General features: G+C 41.0%; 1 protein-coding gene across 1 annotated transcript in view; it reads left to right on the top strand.

Moving 5' to 3' along the window:
• The window catches only part of sema3ab (sema domain, immunoglobulin domain (Ig), short basic domain, secreted, (semaphorin) 3Ab), a 102,116-nt gene that overhangs the window by 17,975 nt on the left and 62,394 nt on the right, over positions 1 to 21,747 (top strand). The window lies entirely within an intron of this gene.

The following is a 21,747-nucleotide window of genomic DNA, read 5'->3' as shown; positions in this document are numbered from 1 at the left end:
AGATGGAATAAAAATAAATAAAAAGTATGATGATGTTCCTTAAAGGTAGACTGCCTTTCAGATTTTTCAAGTGTAGGTCATAAAAAGAATTTTCCCTGACACCCGATTATTTTTGTTTAGTGGACCAAAAGTTACTGAATTCAAATCACAGACTTCCAATTGTATTAGTTTTTTTTAATCGAACAATTAATGACTTTAGGGCCACATGGCCCTAAATTTTCCACTATTTTTTCCTGCTTCACCATGACCCAATTCAAGATACTACGCATGCATTACAAGGTGGGCTTTCCCCATTCACACAAGGCATTCTGGGATACAAATTTGAAACAGGAGAGAAAAATGGAGGATGTGAGTGTGTGAATGAAATGTGAAAGACCGACTACAGTAACAGAAAGCGAGAAGAAAAGGCGTTATGTTACGAAGGAAAGGAAACACAGGACCAAACTAATAAATATCGGCGGTCAGCGAGCACCTCGGTGTGATCAGCTGTTCGTTTAGTGACAGAATGATGTAGCTGTCAGTGCACGGTCAAAGGTAAACCTGTAGATGACAGTAATGCAACACTGTGGATGCCAGCTGCCGTAAAACCCAAAAGAAGAAGAAGATGGTAAACCTGTGCATGTACACACGGACTTCCTCTGTCTGCTTGACTGCATGAAGCGAGCGATTTCATGCACACTATTTACTTTAATCACCTCAAATTAAATAACTTCCCAGCCACAGAATGGCCTGATATTTTGTGAGATATTACAGAAATAAATGGATATCACAATGACCAAATTTCAGAGGGAACTAAATTTCACCAATTTTATGAAATCAAAAGGCTGTCTAGGTTTAATTAATATAAATTTCTAATCATTAACAAATTATTGTGTCACAAGAGGAACTAGGGCACACAATTGAGTGCATACCTTGACCAAGCCACATATTATGAACATCAGAATGAAATCAATTGAACCCAGGATAATATTAAAGCTGTACACCAAATTTTATCAAAATCCTTTCACTACTTTTTGAGTTATGTTGGGAACAGACAAAAAGAAAAATCCTGGATCCACATACATATCTGGATTTGCATCAAAATCTAATCAAGTGTTCCTTGGCCCATAACCCACCTCATCGCATCTCATTATCTCTAGTTGCTTTATCCTGTTCTACAGGGTCGCAGGCAAGCTGGAGCCTATCCCAGCTGACTACGGGCGAAAGGCGGGGTACACCCTGGACAAGTCGCCAGGTCATCACAGGGATGACACATAGACACAGACAACCATTCACACTCACATTCACACCTACGCTCAATTTAGAGTCACCAGTTAACCTAACCTGCATGTCTTTGGACTGTGGGGGAAACCGGAGCACCCGGAGGAAACCCACGCGGACACGGGGAGAACATGCAAACTCCACACAGAAAGGCCCTCGCCGGCCACGGGGCTCGGACCCGGACCTTCTTGCTGTGAGGCAACAGCACTAACCACTACACCACCATGCCACCCCATGACCCACCTTTCCTTAAAAAATTCATCAAAATCCGTTCACTAATTTTTGCATTACATTGGGAACAAACAAACAGTGGTGAAAACATCCTGAAATAATAAAAAACTTCAGGACATGCTGTTATAGGAAAATAGTGAAGTTTGGGGTTTGGTGAAAACATCATACTGTTATTGACTGTCATTAATATTTTCCTATAACAGCAAACCCAGTTATGTTTCATTCTTTACGTAACAAGAGAAAGATACACAGAGTTAACTCCTTAAAGTTGCATCACACCATTCCAGTGAAAAGCATATTGAATGTTGTTCATAATGAAGCTAATTGCAGGGATGTAAGGAATGTTCTGGAATGTGAGCAGTTCAACTCTTCATATCATCTTAATATTTAAATTATACACTTACTAGAGCGGCGGCTACAATTATCGACACCTTAACGATCTTTTGCAAAAGGAGAAAAGACTTTAAATACGTAAACTGTGCATAAATAATTACTCAAACTTCCACTGGGAAAAAAAAAAAGAAAGAGTTGATTCCCGATTACTTAGCGTATCAGATCACGTGACACCGTTCCACAAGTATTGACACCTTTGTCCACAGTTATTGACACCGTTCCACAATTATCGACACTCAGATGATTATTTATTTTTTTTAAAAATTGTATGTGGTATTAAGTTAACAAAACATATTTTTTATTTAAAATTTGTTTTACATAGACTTATATTTAGTACAAAATACCTTTTATATAAAGATATCGAGGAGTTTGCATGTTCTCCCCGTGTCCGCGTGGGTTTCCTCCGGGTGCTCCGGTTTCCCCCACAGTCCAAAGACATGCAGGTTAGGTTAACTGGTGACTCTAAATTGACCGTAGGTGTGAATGTGAGTGTGAATGGTTGTCTGTGTCTATGTGTCAGCCCTGTGATGACCTGGCGACTTGTCCAGGGTGTACCCCGCCTTTCGCCCGTAGTCAGCTGGGATAGGCTCCAGCTTGCCTGCGACCCTGTAGAACAGGATAAAGCGGCTACAGATAATGAGATGAGATGAGATGAGATAAAGATATCAATGTCGGTGTTTACGTAAATGAGGAAGTGATTCTAATGTTTGTAAACAAATGAACTGATAATGTTTAACCTGTCAGAAAATCTTTTTGTTCCACTTTCTAAGTATTTTCGTAGATCACATTTTGTTAATCATTCGTTGTTGTTTGTATTAATTTCTAGTTTTGTAGTTTACCAATAAATGTCAACAGGCGATTTACATTGTAACCGCATGAAAATCCAGGTCAAAGGTCGCATGTCATTCCTCGAAACAAAATAAATGTCGACTGATATTGTAATATGTGTTAGATATTTACAACAAACTGCAAAAAAAAAAAAAGATCTGAATGGAATAGATACAAAATGGCGACTGTCAAATGAAAGCGTAAGAAACAAAGTAGGTTTTGACAAGGAGATCATGTAATATCGGTGAATTTGATCAGTAAAAACATGTCCATGATCTTTCCACCATGCTTACCTGTGATCCGGGTTTTCCTCAAATTGCTGATCGTGCTAAAAAATTCTATCTCGGGTAATGCTGCGTCATCAGACGACAAGATCAAAGGGCGAGGGGGGTCTTCCGGTTGATTAATTAACCAATAATCTTCTTCTTTACCTTTATTTAACTAGGAATAATCCCATAGAGATTCAGAATCTCTTTTGCAAGGGGATCCTGGCCAAGAGAGCAGCACAGTAGATCCACATAAAATACACAATTGAAAAAAAAAAAACCTGTTAAAACAAATTGGCAAGTCACATCATTACATTATAATCACCAGCTGTGTTCAGTAAGAGGACATGTACTTTCAGTAGTCAAATAGTCCTTGATCCTAGCTTTAAAATCTTCCGTACTTGGGAGGTAATCCAATTTAAGATGACTCTGTAATTTATACCAAGACAGGGGTGCGAATGCTTTAAAGGCACTTTCACTTTCATAATAACTGCTGTAACTGAAACTCACCTTTGTAAAATTGTTTTTTATTGGTAAATCTGAAAAGGTGTCGATAATTATGGACTGTCGACAATTGTAGCCGCTGCTCTAGATATTATCCACAATAAATCACAATGAATGGAATGAAATAATTTTTAATGAAACTGGCTAATCTTTCTCAAAGAGCGTGGATAAGGGCTGCTGTGCTAGCTAGCTACAGAATGTTCTGGTGGATCTGCTCAATTGTCTTATTAGGACCACAGCAAAGAGACACCCCCCCAACCCCACCCACCCATCCACCCTTCGCAGAAGGAGGGGGAGCAGGATGTATGTAGGGTAGAGGAGTTTATTTTTATCACTCTCAGATGGGACTATTCCTCTGCCTCCATCTGTCCTCTCTTCCTCTCTCTTTGATGCTTTTCATAACAATAGCTCTGTGTGCACACGCGCGCGCGCGCGTGTGTGTGTGTGTGAGGGAGAGAGAGAGACAGACAGACAGACAGACTGTATTATACACTACCGTTCAAAAGTTTGGGGTCACTTTGAAATGTCCTTATTTTTAAAAGAAAAGCACTGTTCTTTTCAATGAAGATCACTTTAAACTAATCAGAAATACACTCTATACATCGCTAATGTGGTAAATGACTATTCTAGCTGCAAATGTCTGGTTTTTGGTGCAATATCTCCATAGGTGTATAGAGGCCCATTTCCAGCAACTCTCACTCCAGTGTTCTAATGGTACAATGTGTTTGCTCATTGCCTCAGAAGGCTAAAGGCCAATTTATGCTGACAACGCAGTCCTCGCAGATGGCGTCTGCGTAGCCCCCCACCCTTCGCAGATGCTCTGCGCGCACCTCCCAAAAACTGTGACCACCGCAGAAGCCTCGCAGACAGCGTCGCAGACAAGAGGGCTCTGATTGGTCCACTCTACATCCGCTGTACACGCACTTCCGCTTCCCTACTTTCCCGGTTTGTTTTGTTTTCACTACCGCCATTTTTAAAAACACGAGCGAAAATGGAGCAGCACGAAGAGCGGTTGATCGAGGAAGTGAGGAAGTACGTACATCTATACGACTCCAGTTCTAGTCATTATAAGTAACCGGAGGATAAACACTCCACTAACCACACCCACCAACTACTCCTAGCAATTTCGTGACTTCGCGCCCCCTTGCGTTGTGGCAGTGAATAACATCGCGCACGCCTATTACTCCCCGCTCAATGATAAATTACAACTGTCTGCGAAAAGCTATCTGCGAAAGCCTTGTCACAAGAGCATGCAGAGGCCCTAATGGATGATTAGAAAACCCTTGTACAATCATGTTAGCACAGCTGAAAACAGTTGAGCTCTTTAGAGAAGCTATAAAACTGACCTTCCTTTGAGCAGATTGAGTTTCTGGAGCATCACATTTGTGGGCTCGATTAAATGCTCAAAATGGCCAGAAAAATGTCTTGACTCTATTTTATATTCATTTTACAACTTATGGTGGGAAATAAAAGTGTGACTTTTCATGGAAAACACAAAATTGTCTGGGTGACTCCAAACTTTTGAACGGTAGTGTAGATATGAAACCTATATCTGTATGATGCCGGATTTCAGTTCTAGCTGTTGTGGGGAGTTTGGTGAAGCAGGATTTTGCAGAAGAAAAGTGTTTCAGTTAAAGTTTAAGGGCTGCCTGAGAAGAAAATAACTGGAAAAAAAATTCAAAATCAGAAGTAACCAAAGCAACATTACAGATTCAGAAAGTTCTGCTCTTGTATTTTGTTGATAACAAGGGCAACAAGAAGCTTCTTTATGCTCTCCTGTTCTCGCAGGGGGAAAAAGACAACACCGCTCATTCTGTTCACAAACACAAAATTCCTACGAAGATCACACCACATTTAAGGAGCCCAACTAGTGATCTGGTCAGATTTTGTATGGAAAGTTACAACCTTTAACCCCCATACAAGCTCGTGTTTTGTTTTTTCAACTTAATCTCCATCTATATGTCATAATAATAGGCGGCACGGTGGTGTAGTGGTTAGCGCTGTCGCCCCACAGCAAGAAGGTCCGGGTTCGAGCCCCGTGGCCGGCGAGGGCCTTTCTGTGTGGAGTTTGCATGTTCTCCCCGTGTCCGCGTGGGTTTCCTCCGGGTGCTCCGGTTTCCCCCACAGTCCAAAGACATGCAGGTTAGGTTAACTGGTGACTCTAAATTGACCGTAGGTGTGAATGTGAGTGTGAATGGTTGTCTGTGTCTATGTGTCAGCCCTGTGATGACCTGGCGACTTGTCCAGGGTGTACCCCGCCTTTCGCCCGTAGTCAGCTGGGATAGGCTCCAGCTTGCCTGCGACCCTGTAGAACAGGATAAAGCGGCTAGAGATAATGAGATGAGATAATAATAATAATGATGTGCAAAAATCTTAGGCACCCTATTTTTTTTTTCATACAAACTTTGTTATAGATTTCTATTTTATGACTTCTACATTATCAGGTCAGTACAAAAACATTTTAGAGTGCCAAATGTTCATTTTCCAGCACAAATTTAAATGTTCCAGGAAAAAAAAAAAGTTTGAATCTGAGCAGCATATTCCATAAGAGAGCACTTTTCAGATTGAAAAAGAAAACATAATGAAGGCTGCTGGGTTTTGGTGCAAAATGAAGAAGCGAGTGTGACCAGTCAAAGTGTCCAGAAGAACTGTGGCTGGTTCTGTAAGATACTCAGTAAAACCTACAGCTCATTTCCTTATAAAACTGCACTCGTACCGGAGACTACTTTTTTTTTTTCAAGCAAAAGGTCATCTCACACCAAATATTGACTTTGTTTCATTTATTATGGCTTACTGATTACTGTTTATAGTATTTTTTAATGTTGAAACATTTAATTTCATTATTTTTAAGCCATTTTTGGTCTCCAGCATTTCTTTACATGTGTTTAAGACTTTTGCACAGGACTGTACATGTATGCACATTGAACTCTGATATACCGTATATGCTTGGTGATAAGAGGCAACTACTTAATGTAAAAAAAAAAGAAAAAGCATATGACTATTCTTTAAATTTGTTTCTTAAGACAAGAATTTTTTAAGATGTTACCTTGACAGTTTCGGCATCTCGACATCTGGTGACTGTTTTGAAGAAGGCGGAAGTTTATCGCCGAAACTGTCAAGGTAACATCTTAAAAAATCCTTGTCTTAAGAAACGAATTTAAAGAATAGTTTCAATAGGTAGACATAATGAACTTTCACTACATACAAGCATATGACTAGTTGACTGTGCAGTCAGTGGAGTAATTTAGCAGCTAGGCTAATGTTACTGAAGATGAAAAGTGTATGTTCTGCATCACTATCGTTCTCGAAACATCAAAGATGTTTCACGTGGGATTAAGGCAGAAAGAACTGGAGGATTTAACACAGGGGATGGGGTTGCTCCTAGCTGCAGTTATGGAAGCCCTGATCCAATCTCTTTTGATATGCTTAATGAGCCATTAATGCTGCCAGTGAGGTTGCAGTATGGACATGTCAGATTCTGCTTATGTTTCAACTTTCTATTTCTAGTGTCCATAACCCTGAACCACAACTTGATATAATGTTAGTCTACTGTAATGTAGACTAGCCATTAGGAATATGGAAAGGGGGACAAGATTTGGGCTTGGGTTGGTGTCATCTGTTGGCTATTCTTTGCCTTCCCTTTGCCTTTGTGGACAGTGGAATGATACAGCTACAAGGAACAAAGGTGGTCAAAGCAGAGGAGTTCAAATATCTGGGGTCAACTGTACAAAGTAACGGTGTGTGTGGAAGAGAAGTGAAGAAGATAGTGGAATGGATGGAGGAGAGTGTCAGGAGTGATCTGTGACAGAAGGTTGCCAGCCAGAGTGATAGTGGACAAGACAGTAGTAATATTGTATGGTTTGGACACAGTGGCACTGAAAAAAGACAGGAGGCTGAACTGGAGGTAGCAGAGATGAAGATGCTGAGATTTTCGTTGGGAGTGACAAAGTTGGACAGGATTAGAAACGAGAATATTAGAGGGACAATACATGTAGGGCGGCTTGGAAACAAAGTGAGAGAGGCGAGATTGAGATGAAGAAGAACAACAACTTTATTCATCACACACTTGTGAAATTCCTCTCTGCAGCAGTGAACACACACATGCACACACACGTGGGCTAACATGCTGACAGCACCCGGGGAGCAGTTGGGAGTTAGGTGCCTCGCTCAAGGGCACCTCAGCCCAAGGCATTCCCATATTAACCTAACCGCATGTCTTTGAGCTGTGGGGGAAACTGAAGCACCCGGAGGAAACCCACGCAGACACGGTGAGAACATGCAAACTCCACACAGAAAGGCCCTCGCCGGCTGCTGAGCTCGAACCCAGAACCTTCTTGCTGTGAGGCGACCATGCTAACCACTTACACCCCCGTGCTGCCCTTGGTTTGGACACGTACAGAGGAGAGATGCAAGGTATATTGGGAAAAGAATGCTGGAGATGGAGTTGCCGGGGAGAAGGAAAAGAGGAAGACCAAAGATGAGATTTATGGATGTGGTGAAGGAGGGCACAAGGACAGTTGATGCTACAGAAAAAGATATGGAGGACAGGAGGAGATAGCGGGACATTAAACGCTGTGGCGACCCCAAACAGGAACAGTCAAAAGAACAAGAAGAAGAAGTCACATGAAACATTGGCTTTGTTTCATTTATTGGAAATGTAGAAACATTTCGTTTCATTATTTTTGAAGGCATCTTTTGTCTACAGCATGTCTTTAAGACTTGCACAGTCACACAGTGCTCTACAGTGTATACTGTATATATACTTGTGCTGGGAAAAGAACGTAAAACCTGTTTACTGTAAAAAACATATGATAAAAACGTGATAAAATGATGAAAACAGATAAGGGAATTCTAAGGAACGGTCAGTGAAAGTTCATGAGAAACAAATGCTTTCGAGGTTTCATTAATGCTTCTAGAATTGCTTTTCTGAAGGATGAATTTCTGTTTCGCTGTTAAACAGAGTCAAATATAGTTTATACTGTAGCTTATTTTGTCCAACTGTGGTGAAACGTTAATAATATATATATATATATATATATATATATATATATATATATGGGCGGCACGGTGGTGTAGTGGTTAGCGCTGTCGCCTCACAGCAAGAAGGTCCAGGTTCGAGCCCCGTGGCTGGCGAGGGCCTTTCTGTGTGGAGTTTGCATGTTCTCCCCGTGTCCGCGTGGGTTTCCTCCGGGTGCTCCGGTTTCCCCCACAGTCCAAAGACATGCAGGTTAGGTTAACTGGTGACTCTAAATTGACCGTAGGTGTGAATGTGAGTGTGAATGGTTGTCTGTGTCTATGTGTCAGCCCTGTGATGACCTGGTGACTTATCCAGGGTGTACCTCGCCTTTCACCCGTAGTCAGCTGGGATAGGCTCCAGCTTGCCTGCGACCCTGTAGAACAGGATAAAGCGGCTAGAGATAATGAGATTATATATATATATATATATATATATATATATATAGATTGATAGATCTGAGCTAACAATATCATACATAACAAACAAGTATTCGTCCAAAACAAGTCCACAACATCTCATCTCATTATCTCTAGCCGCTTTATCCTTCTACAGGGTCGCAGGCAAGCTGGAGCCTATCCCAGCTGACTACGGGCGAAAGGCGGGGTACACCCTGGACAAGTCGCCAGGTCATCACAGGGCCGACACACAGACACAGACCACCATTCACACTCACATTCACACCTACGATCAATTTAGAGTCACCAGTTAACCTAACCTGCATGTCTTTGGACTGTGGGGGAAACCGGAGCACCCGGAGGAAACCCACGCGGACACGGGGAGAACATGCAAACTCCACACAGAAAGGCCCCTGCCGGCTACTGGGCTTGAACCCAGAACCTTCTTGCTATGAGGCGACAGTGCTAACCGCTACACCACTGTGCCGCCCTAAGCTATTTCTGTTTCGCCCATTCACAAAATGTCAGGCTTTGTTTCTTTGGTATAACAGACAAACTGATCAGCTGATACAGTTAATTTACATGGATCAACAGTATGTTGGTTGTGGTTGGTGTGAGTTTGCAGAGAATGCAGGGAAAATGCATCAAGCAGCAGAAAGGAAACAAAACGACAAAACTATGGTGCGACTGCCATTTAACAATTAGCAGCTACTTCATATTTTTACTGGTGAAAGAGGCCCAAGTCCTGCCTTCTTGTTTTTTATTGTCTTACAAGACCAAGACTCATGCCAAAGATTGTCTAGATAAAGTAAACACTCTACAAAAGTATGAACTGGCTTTATGAATTGTTTATGAACTGGCGTTTCCAGGTACATTTTTATTACGTGTCTCCACTATATCTGTAGAAAAAGGTCAACAAACAGGAAACACTTCGGCTAAAAGCTAGTTGTTAGCACACCTGAATAAATCTGTATGTGTTTTGGTCTATTTTTCTTACATATTTGATACAGACACTCACTGGCTGCTTTATAAGGTACACATTACATTACATTAATGGCATTTAGCAGATGCCCTTATTCAGAGCAACATACAACGTACCCAGAGCAGTTGGGGTTTAGGTGCCTTGCTCAAGGGCACTTCAGCCATTCTTGCTGGTCCAGGGAATTGAACCGGTGACCTTTTGGTCTCTTGCTAGTATTGGGTTGGACCCACTTTCGCCTTCAGAACTGCTTTAATTCTTCGTTACAAAAATTCAACAAGGTGCTGGAAACCTTCCTCAGAGATTTTGGTCCATACTGACATCATAGCATCATGCAGTTGCTGCAGATTTATCGGCTACACATCCATAACTTGAATCTCCTGTTCCACCTTGTCCCAAAGGTGCTCTATTGAATTGGGATCTAATGACTGTGGAGGCCAGTTGAGTACAGTGAACTCATTCAAGAAACCAGTTTAAGATGATTTGAGTTTTGTGACATGGCACATTATCCTGCTGGAAGTAGCCATCAGAAGATGGGTACACCGTGGTCATAAAGGGATAGACATGGTCAGGAACAATACTAAGGTACTCTGTGGCATTTAAATGACGCTCAATTAGTACTAAGGGGCCCAAAGTGTGCCAAGAAAATATCCCCCACACAATTACACCACCACCACCAGCCTGAACTGTTGATACAAGGCAGGATGGATCCATGCTTTCATGTTGTTTACGTCAAATTCTGACCCTGCCATCCGAATGTCGCAGCAGAAATTGAGACTCATCAGACCAGGCAACGTTTTTCCAATCTTCTATTGCCCAATTTTGGTGAGCCCGTGAGAATTGTAGCCTCAGTTGTTCTTATCTGACAGGTGTGGCAACCAGTGTGGTCTTCTGCTGCTGTAGCCAATCTGCTTCAAGGTTCGACGTGCTGTGCGTTCAGATCCAGAGATTGTCTTGTGCATACTTTGGTTGTAATGAGTGGTTATTTGAGTTACTCTTGCCTTTCTGTCATCCTGAACCACTCTGTCCATTCTCCTCTGACCTCTGGCATCAACAAGGCATTTTCGCCCAGAGAACTGCTACTCACTGGATATTTCCTCTTTAACCTTCTTTTAACTGGACGTTTTTCTCTGTAACCCCGAGACATGGTTGTACATGAAAATCCAAGTAGATCAGCAGTTTCTGAAATACTCAGACCAGCCCGTTTGGTGTCAACAACCATGCCACATTCAAAGTCAGTCAGTTAAATCACCTTTCGTATCAATTCTGCTGCTCGGTTTGAACTTCAGCTGGTTGACCGTGTCTATATGCCTAAATGCATCGAGTTGCTGCCATGTGATTGGCTGATTAGATATTTGTGTTAATGAGTAGTTGAACAGGTGTACCTAATAAAGTGTATATTGGTAATGTTACTATGTATATAGCAAAGGGATTCCTAATATTTGTGAGCATGCGCGTGTGTGTGTGTGAGAGTGAGAGTCTGTGCATACATCCTTGCTTTAAATATGCTTCCTGTATTTGCTGTCATGAAAACATCCATTACTCAAACTATTGTTTATTAATTATCACACAGATAAGTGCGTAGACAGGATGTGTTTTTTGTTTATATAGTTTGAAAAATTTCCTGCGTCAGCCTTGGGCTAATGTGTCATGATAACAGACAAGGTTTACTCTGGGCTTACTGAACAAAACCAACAAACACGCACAGGAATCGTAGAGACTAATGGTACCCTAACATTATGCAAAAACACCTGCATGTTTTCGGTTGACGTCATTGCTGGGTTTTGACAGAATACAACTTCAAATACAATAGAGGACAAAAATAAACATTGAGATTTGTCACTGGGTGTTGCTGTAAGGGAATACTGGAAGGGTTTATAATGGGGAAAACATACACACTTGTTCAGGCATAAAGGCACATGTACACATCAAATGTATGTGTGTGTGTGTGTGTGTGTAGATCTGTGCAGTGAATACACTCATTATCAAAGATGATAAAACTTCAAGTAGAGCTTTTACACTATAATGCATTATGTAAACAGCACTTGAAAATACAAAGAGACTCCCGTAACACTTATGCCTCCATTGATCGAGACATTTAACACACACACACACACACACACACACGGTCCTCTCTCCCATTTTTGGTCTCCTTATGTAAGAAGAGGCATTAAACCAATGGAAGGATACAGTCACAGGATTACGAGTGTATCACTCACACACACACACTCACAATTCATCACATTTGAGACTTTAAGAATGCATACTTAGCTGTAATAGCGATTCTAATTCTGGGGTATGTGTGTGTGTGTGAGAGAGAGAGGGAGAGAGAGACAGAGACAGAGATGGCAGTGCATTCTAGAGGCATACTCAGTTATACTCCTTTTCTCAACAGTCAGTTCAAGAGTCTTTCTGGCCCTGAAACACATTTAGTGAGGGTTTAATTTTCGTCAATTTGGCCAAATGGATAGATTCCAGCAAAAGTTTTCACAGTGTGTGAGTTATATCTCTGTGTCTTCTTTTCATAAGGCATTGAGTAGATTTTAATCACTTTGCCAAATAGACACCTTGAGTTTAAGTTGTAACTTTTAAAGCTGCTGTTAGTAAATTTAGCACATTGCTACCTGTGAGATGAACCGATATCCATGCAGTGAAAACATTAACTATGGCTCTGTTCATATTACAAGGCTCATTGTTCCATTCTGGTTTTGCCAATATTGATGGTCCACATTCATAATTACAAGTGACCTATATATAGCTAAATGTGAACTCATGTCCTCTGTAACAGCATGCATGCGCACATCGATATGTTTTTACATGCGTCATCTACGGTACATCACCAAAAACAAAAAACGTCATATTTGTGAGACAACTCATGGTATTAAAACTGAATAAATGTACACACTAGTTGCTAATGAATTTGTTCTGGAGGACAGCAACCAGTTCGCCAGCTGTACGTGATCAGGTCGAGAAGGCCAAATAAACAAAAAAAGCCAGATGGCTAGCTTTGGCTGTTTTTACAGCTACTGTAGCTCTCCTCCATTGTTGTTTTGCTCTGCTGCCGGTGCTGCTGATGAACACAGCACTCAGCACATGTGTATAATCAAAAAGAATTCCAATCTGATCCTTCTCATTCATGTCACATGGCCACAAACCAGACGCATATCGGATTTAGGAACACATATGAAAGTGACTCAAATCTGATTTGAAATCATCAGATGTCTTTGTCCACACAGGCCTGAAAACATCTATGGTGGGTTTCCCAAGTTTCTTAACGGTAAGAGCATCTTAACTAGGAGAGAGAGTTCATTGTGATGCTCGGGCTACCATTTAACGATGATCTTTGTGCTACGATGCTTTTGGGAAACCCACCCTAGATCTGTGTCACATTTAGGCAACAATTCAGATTTGAACTGTGGGTGGTAGAAATGGGCAACTGGACTTGCTTGAAGATTCTTGAAAACGTTTCACCTCTCGTCCAAAAGGCTTCCTCAGTTCTGTCTGACTAATAGGGAGTCAGACAGAACTGAGGAAGCCTTTTGGACGAGAGGTGAAACGTTTTCAAGAATCTTCAAGCAAGTCCAGTTGCCCATTTCTACCACCCACAGTTTACTATGACCTGGATGATTGAGAATCTTCACAGACAAATTCAGATTTGAGTCCCTTCAGCTTGATGTGAATGTAGCCTACAAACCTGCTAAAATATCTCCAAATCTTGAGATGTCATAACATGGGTAAACTTTATAACAACTTTTTTTGAGTACTAAGACTTAATTCGTGGTCTTTTATCTTCATCTGTTCAGTTTTGCACACTGTAGCCTCAAATCCCTGCTCCTATTGAACCTGTAGTCTTCTGTTTTAGTGCATCAGCCTCGAGACTCGACGTGTTGAGATGCTTTTCTGCTCACTATGGTTGTGCAGTGGTAATCTGAGTTACAGAATCCATTCTGTTAGCTCAAACAAGTCATATATTAAAGCATATATTCTGAATTTGTTTACATGTATTATCCTCAGTTGTTTCAGGAACATGCACCACCATTTTGTTTTTCTCTACTCATGGTATATGAGCTGATATCCTAGTAGTAGAGTAGCCAATCAGAGTGTGTTATTGCTTATATCCAGTGAATGTGAATAGAATAATTATCAGCTCATGTATGACTCAATTTTGTGGAATAACTGTTAAATACAGTGGTGCTTGAAAGTTTGTGAACCCTTTAGAATTTTCTATATTTCTGCATAAATATGACCTAAAACATCAGATTTTCACACAAGTCCGAAAAGTAGATAAAGAGAACCCAGTTAAACAAATGAGACAACGTTATTATACTTGGTCATTTATTTATTGAGGGAAACAATCCAATATTACATATCTGCGAGTGTCAAAAGTATGTGAACCTCTAGGATTAGCAGTTAATTTGAAGGTGAAATTAGAGTCAGGTGTTTTCAATCAATGGGATAACAATCAGGTGTGAGTGGGCACCCCGTTTTATTTAAAGAACCAGGATCTATCAAAGTCTGATCTTCACAACACATGGTTGTGGAAGTGTATCATGGGACAAACGAAGGAGATTTCTGAGGACCTCAGAAAAAGTGTTGTTGATGCTTATCAGGCTGGAAAAGGTTACAAAACCATCTCTAAAGAGTTTGGACTCCACCAATCCACAATCAGACAGATTGTGTACAAATGGAGGAAATTCAAGACCATTGTTACCCCCCCCAGGAGTGGTCAATCAACAAAGATCACTCCAAGAGCAAGGCGTGTAATAGTCGACGAGGTCACAAAGGACCCCAGGGTAACTGAACAACAATGGTGTGCATGGCAGGGTTGCAAGGAGAAAGCCACTGCTCTCCAAAAAGAACATTGCTGCTCGTCTGCAGTTTGCTAAAGATCACATGGACAAGCCAGAAGGCTAATGTAAAATGTTTTGTGGATGGATGAGACCAATATAGAACTTTTTTGGTTTAAATGAGAAGCATTAAGTTTGGAGAAAGGAAAACACTGCATTCCAGCATAAGAACCTTATCCCATCTGTGAAACATGGTGGTGGTATCATGGTTTGGGCCTGTTTTGCTGCATTTGGGTCACGACGGCTTGCCATCATTGATGGAACAATGAATTCTGAATTATTCCAGCAAATTCTAAAGGAAAATGTCAGGACATCTGTCCAAGAACTGAATCTCAAGAGAAGGTGGGTCATGCAGCAAGACAACGACCCTAAGCACACAAGTCGTTCTACCAAAGAATGATTAAAGAAGAATAAAGTGAATGTTTTGGAATGGCCAAGTCAAAGTCCTGACCTTAATCCAATGGAAATGTTGTGGAAGGGCCTGAAGCGAGCAGTTCATGTGAGGAAACCCACCAACATCCCAGAGTTGAAGCTGTTCTGTACGGTGGAATGGGCTAAAATTCCTCCAAGCCGGTGTGCAGGACTGATCAACAGCTACCAGAAACATTTAGTTGCAGTTATTGCTGCACAAGGGGGTCACACCAGATACTGAAAGCAAAGGTTCACATATTTTTGCCACTCACAGATATGTAATATTGGATCATTTTCCTCAATAAATAAATGACCAAGTATAATATTTTTGTCTCATTTGTTTAATTGGGTTCTCTTTATCTCCTTTTAGGACTTGTGTGAAAATCTGATGATGTTTTAGGTCATATTTATGCAGAAATAAAGAACATTTTAAAGGGTTCACAAACTTTCAAGTGCCACTGTAACATATTAATGAAAGCTTTTATACACTGATACCAGAAAATGAATCGTCCGGGTGAAATGATTCAGAAACATCCATTGCAAGTGTACAGAATATGCATTCTCTTCCGTAGCTTTTTACTGTTAATGTGAACACATAACATATGCTTCGTTAGTTTTAGATGCAGAACAGAAAAGGCCTTAGGTAGCATTAGCCACTGTGTTGAAACTAGCCAGCTGCTTGCACATATGTGTGAATGAAATGGAGCTGTGGTATGTTCAGAGTGGGTTTTGCATTCACAGTCCCGTTGAGCTTTATACACACGCACGCACACACACAAGCTGTAATAACAGGTTGAGGTGTCCAACACGTCTCACTCAGTACTAAAGTTGCTCTAGAGTGCAGTTTTTAAGTGCTCTTTGGTGGCTGCAGGGAAAAATCTCATTTCCCTTCAGGTCACAGTCTGTAATTAGAGCTCTCTCACCACTTCTCATGCTTTGCCTCATACACCCGGACCATTCTCACCTTCAGCTGTACGCTTTTAGCATTTCATATTTACTGGAGTACATTTCTTTCTTTGAATTTCTGGATCAAAATTGCTATCCAAGTCCATTAATAGGTTGAGTGTTATTTGCAACTTACTGTATATGATGGCTACAGTTACTGAAACTACTTCAAGTAATTCAATCCAGCCGAAGAATTTTTGAGGCTCAGGTTTTAATTTTTATGGCCCCATAATTCGTTCATACACACCATAAGCAATTGTAACAGAAAGTGCTGGATGCTGTTAGCTTGAACAGTGGGGGTTACAGGTGGAGCGGTGGATGCATTGTTTACTTAGCCTCAGTTTTTTTCTCGCTGCTCAGGGTGTTATTCGCACGCTGTGTGTGCACTTTCATGCCTCAGTGGGTCTTCTTGAAGGTTAAAGCCTTTGGAATTAAGATTGACTGGGATGAACTTTTAAATGAGGTGTATTGATGACAAAAAATCAGCAGACCTTGAGGGTAGAGCCTGAATTAATAAACAAAATCTGTTACAGATAATGTATTCGAAATAATCTATATCACGCTCTAAAAAGACATAGTCTTATTAATATTCTAGATATTTATTGTCTGATTTCCTGCTATTCTAGCTATACATATTCTGATTTGCATATATTCTAGCTATTCATTATTTTTTTTAAATTTTCTGCTATTGTCACTGAGTGTTTTCTGATTTAGTAATCATTATTATAATCTATCCAGCTATGTACTTTCTGATTTGATGCAAATCCAGCTGTACATTTTCTAAATTTCAAACATTATAGCTACATATTTTCCTATATTCAGTCATGCATGTTTTGATTTTCTACATGTCTAACTATTTGGTTTTCTAATTCAGATTATTCAAGCGGGGCGGCACGGTGGTGTAGTGGTTAGCGCTGTTGCCTCACAGCAAGAAGGTCCAGGTTCGAGCCCTGTGGCCGGCAAGGGCCTTTCTGTGTGGAGTTTGCATGTTCTCCCCGTGTCCGCGTGGGTTTCCTCCGGGTGCTCCGGTTTCCCCCACAGTCCAAAGACATGCAGGTTAGGTTAACTGGTGACTCTAAATTGACCGTAGGTGTGAATGTGAGTGTGAATGGTTGTCTGTGTCTATGTGTGAGCCCTGTGATGACCTGGCGACTTGTCCAGGGTGTACCCCGCCTCTCGCCCGTAGTCAGCTGGGATAGGCTCCAGCTCGCCTGTGACCCTGTAGAACAGGATAAAGCGGCTACAGATAATGAGATGAGATTATTCAAGCGATGTATATTCTGATTTGTTGCTAATCTGATATGCAATATATAATTGAATATTAATATTAGTAGACTAATAAAATTTCCTATTATTCTCCCCACATTCACTGGATGTGAACAATCACGTGCTCTGTTTGATTACTCTACTACTAGGCTATCAGCTCATATAACATGAGTAGAAAAAAACAAAATGGTGGCGCATGTTGCTGAACCAACCGAGGATGAAATAAAAACTCTACTCGAAAACAAAACCCCGAAAAATACAAAAAAAGCAACAAAATATGGAATAAAAGTATTTGATGGTAAGAAGGTATCTTTTTTATTTTTCAAGTATTATTATTATTATTATTATTATTATTATTATTATTATTATTATCATCATCACATTTTTCACAAATTGCTAGTCATTTCGCCAGTTTGTTTACATTCTATGCGGAAATTATTTTGTTGGACTTTTTGTATAAAGTTTTTATTTATCGAATTTGCAAGAAATAAAAATAAAAATGCTCTGTTTCTCAAAATCCAGTGAATGTGGATAGAATAAAACAGTTATTCCACTCAATCCCATCATACATGGCTTATTGAGGTATTTCACCCACGTGACCAAGTCATGTGATGCTGCCATTTTGGACGGCACGGCTCGAATCAGTTTGAATGCGAGGAAGGCGACAAATGAAAAACATAAAAGAAAAAGGAGCGAGATGCAGAAAACACCTTCACTATCCAGCGACGTAGGGCATTTACAGGGCAAGCAGAGGGAGAGGTATTTGCAAAAATTGAGGTTAGCAGGCTTAGAGAACGACGTTTACCTGCTTCCACCAGGATTGTTCACTGACGTACGGAAGTACACCAAGCCCTCGTCTTTACCTGACTTCGGCCCACATGATCTGTATACCTATGTCGTTAAAAACCCATCGCCATACACAGGTATTGATCTGAAAGCGTATAAGAGTTTGGATACCTACAAATATTTTGTGTCAGGCTGGGTAACATGCCTACATCAGCGGGTCGTCCCTGGAGCCGGTGGTCGCCATCTTATTACAGCTAAGGTTTGTTCACATTTTCATTTACTTTCGGTCCTCAGGATAAACAAAATGTTATTAAATGTCATTGAAATAACTTCTTAGTCTGTTGAGACATGGCCCGTTATAAATTTGCTGTTATCAGGCAATGACCAAGAACTGTATTATTAGGGTCGGTGTAGTTGTAGCAGTGTATTAGCAACTAGCTGTTAGCACTAGCTAATATCAACAACATCATAGCTGGTATGTTACTGTAGCAATGTTTACGTTCAGTCATTTGGATGACTGTTAAAACCTTTCAGTCTCAAGTTTTTCCTTTACTGGATTTACTAGTTTACTGAGCTAGCGCGCTCGGGCAAGCTGGGAGCTAGCGGGCACTAGCTAGCCTGCCGGCGGCCGGCGCGCTAGCTCAGTAAACTAGTAAATCCAGTAAAGGAAAAACTTGAGACTGAAAGGTTTTAACAGTCATCCAAATGACTGAACGTAAACATTGCTACAGTAACATACCAGCTACTGTTGTTGACATTAGCTAGCTTGATGTTCAAAATGGCGGACACCGGGGCGTCACGTGACCCTGTGACGTCAGGTGAAATACCTCAATAGCTGACTTGGCACTACACACCTCATCTGCTATCAGCTCATGTACAACTCAGTTTCGTGCAACAACTGTTAAATATTATAGCAATGTCGTCTAAAGTTCTGCAGGTTAGCTATTTCTTGTCATAGTTCCAACTATTTTAGGTATTCAATTATTGAATGACTGCTAATCGAGTTATGCATTTTCTAATTTCCTAATATTCCAGCCATGCATTTTTTTCAGCCAATTTAGCTATTTATTTTCTTATTTCCTCCTATTTTATCTATGTATTTTCTCATAAAATCCACCCTTTGGTGAAGTCACTTCAACTCACACTGAAAAAAACGAGAAAAATCCAACTTTTAATTGAAATAAATTTATTCAGAGAAAAGCAAATCCATCATCAAGAAATAATTATTTTCAACAAAAAAAACATGTGTCACTATTATTGCTACCCCTGGAAATGATCGTGAACACAATGTAACTGAAGCATGTTTCCCATTTACATTGTACGTTTGAGTAGATTGGAGTGTGTAGGAACTTTCAAGCTGTAATCCATGACTTCCTGATTAACTGGGGAACAAATATAAGGTGACACAGAGGACAAATTCCCTTAGTCATCCATCAACATGGGGAAAGACAAGAAAACACAAACTAAATGAGGGAGAAGTGTGTCGACTTTCATAAGTCAGGGAATGGTTAAAAAATATATAGTTACTCACCTGAAAATGTTATTTTCTACTGTTAAGGCAATAATGAAAACGTGGACACCAACTGGAATTGTTACAAACTTGCCTGGAAGAGGACCCAAGTTTATTTCACCCCCATGTACAGTGAGGAGTAGGGTAAGGGAGGCAAAAAAAGATAGATAGATAGATAGATAGATAGATAGATAGATAGATAGATAGATAGATAGATCCCCAAGGATCACTGTTGGTGAAATTACAAGAAAAAAAATAAAATCTGGGGGTTTCTGAGTCTCCAAAACCACCATCAGACTCCATCTCCATGCCAACAGATTATTTGGAAGGTTTGCCAGAAAAAAAGCCTTTTCTGTCAGTTAACCACAAACATATAAGCACCTGAAGTTTGCAAAACATGACTACAACTGTGACTGGAACCGTGTTCTCTGGTCTGATGCAACAAAAATGGAGCTTTTTGCCAATAAACACTCAAGGTGGGTTTGGTGTATAAAGAACGACGGCTATAATGAGAAGAACCCAATCCCAACTGTAAAATATGGTAGACGTTCTGTGGTTTTGAGGCTGTTTTTTCCTCCAAAGGCCCTGGAAACCTTGTTAGCGTACATGGCATCATGGACTCCATGAAACACCAGGACATTTTAAATCAAAATCTGGCTGCCTCTGCCAGGAAACTAAAACTGGGTCGTCACTGGATGTTCCAGCAGGACAATGATCGAAGCATATGTCTAAAATGTCTAAAGCATATGACTATATATTTAGCTGAGCACAGAATTAAGCTTCTGCCCTGGCCATCTCAGTCCCCTGACCTTAACCCCAGTGAAAACCTGTGGGCTGAGCTGAAGAGGAGAAGCACAAGAGAGGGCCGAGGACCCTGGATGATGTGGAGAGATTGTGTAAAGAGGAATGATCTCAGATGCCCTGCTGTGTATCTCCAACCTTATAAAATGTTATAGGAGAGACTCAGCGCTGTTTTACTGGCAAAGGAAGGTTGTACAAAGTATTCAATGCAGGGGTGCCAATAATAGTGGCACATGTGTTTTTGTTGAAACTAATTATTTCTTGATGAGAGATTTCTTTTTCTCTGAATAAACATATTTCAATTAAATGTTGGATTTTTCTCATTTTTTCAGTGTGAGATGAAGCAACTTCACCAAAAGGTGGATTTTTTTCCTCAACCTTTTTGACTAATCTTTACAAGGGGTGCCAATAATTGGGGAGGGCACTGTGGCGGCACAGTAGCACTGTCACCTCACAGCAAGAAGGTTCTGGGTTTGAACCTCATGGCCAACTGGGGCCTTTCTGTGTGGAGTTTGCATGTTCTCTCCATGCCTGCATGGGTTTCCTCCAGGTACTCCAGTTTCCTCCCACAGTCCAAAGACATGAGGATTAGGTTGACCGACTATTCTAAATTGACAATCGGTGTGAACGTGAGTGTGAATGGTTGTTCATTTCCATGTTAGTCCTGTAACAGACTGGCAACCTGCCCAGGGTGTACCCTGCCTCTTGCCAAAAGTCAGCTGGGATTTGGCTCCAGCTCCCCTTGCGACCCTGATGGATAAGTATTATAGATAATGGATGGATGGATGGATGGCTACACATATACTTTTATGGGGCGGCATGGTGGTGTAGTGGTTAGTGCTGTCGCCTCACAGCAAGAAGGTCCAGGTTCGAGCCCCGTGGCCGATGAGGGTCTTTCTGTGTAGAGTTTGCATGTTGTCTGCGTGGGTTTCCTCCAGGTGCTCCGGTTTCCCCCACAGTCCAAAGACATGCAGGTTAGGTTAACTGGTGACTCTAAATTGACCGTAGGTGTGAATGTGAGTGTGAATGGTTGTGTGTGTCTACAGTATGTGTCAGCCCTGTGATGACCTGGCGACTTGTCCAGGGTGTACCCCGCCTTTCGCCCATAGTCAGCTGGGATAGGCTCCAGCTTGCCTGCGACCCTGTAGAACAGGATAAAGCGGCTAGAGATAATGAGATGAGATGAGATACTTTTATGGTAAGGCTTGTCCAATGGTCCCTAAAAGTCAAGTCAGCTCTACCCTGGCCATGGCCCTAACTTAAACTGGCATGGATCCTTCAGAGACCACATGGCTCTACTTACATAAT

The sequence above is a fragment of the Neoarius graeffei genome, chromosome 6 (assembly GCF_027579695.1).
Source record: "Neoarius graeffei isolate fNeoGra1 chromosome 6, fNeoGra1.pri, whole genome shotgun sequence".
NCBI classification, from domain to species: Eukaryota; Metazoa; Chordata; class Actinopteri; order Siluriformes; family Ariidae; genus Neoarius; species Neoarius graeffei.
Note: the sequence above shows the minus strand (reverse complement) of the source record. Positions and strands in the feature narration are given on the sequence as shown.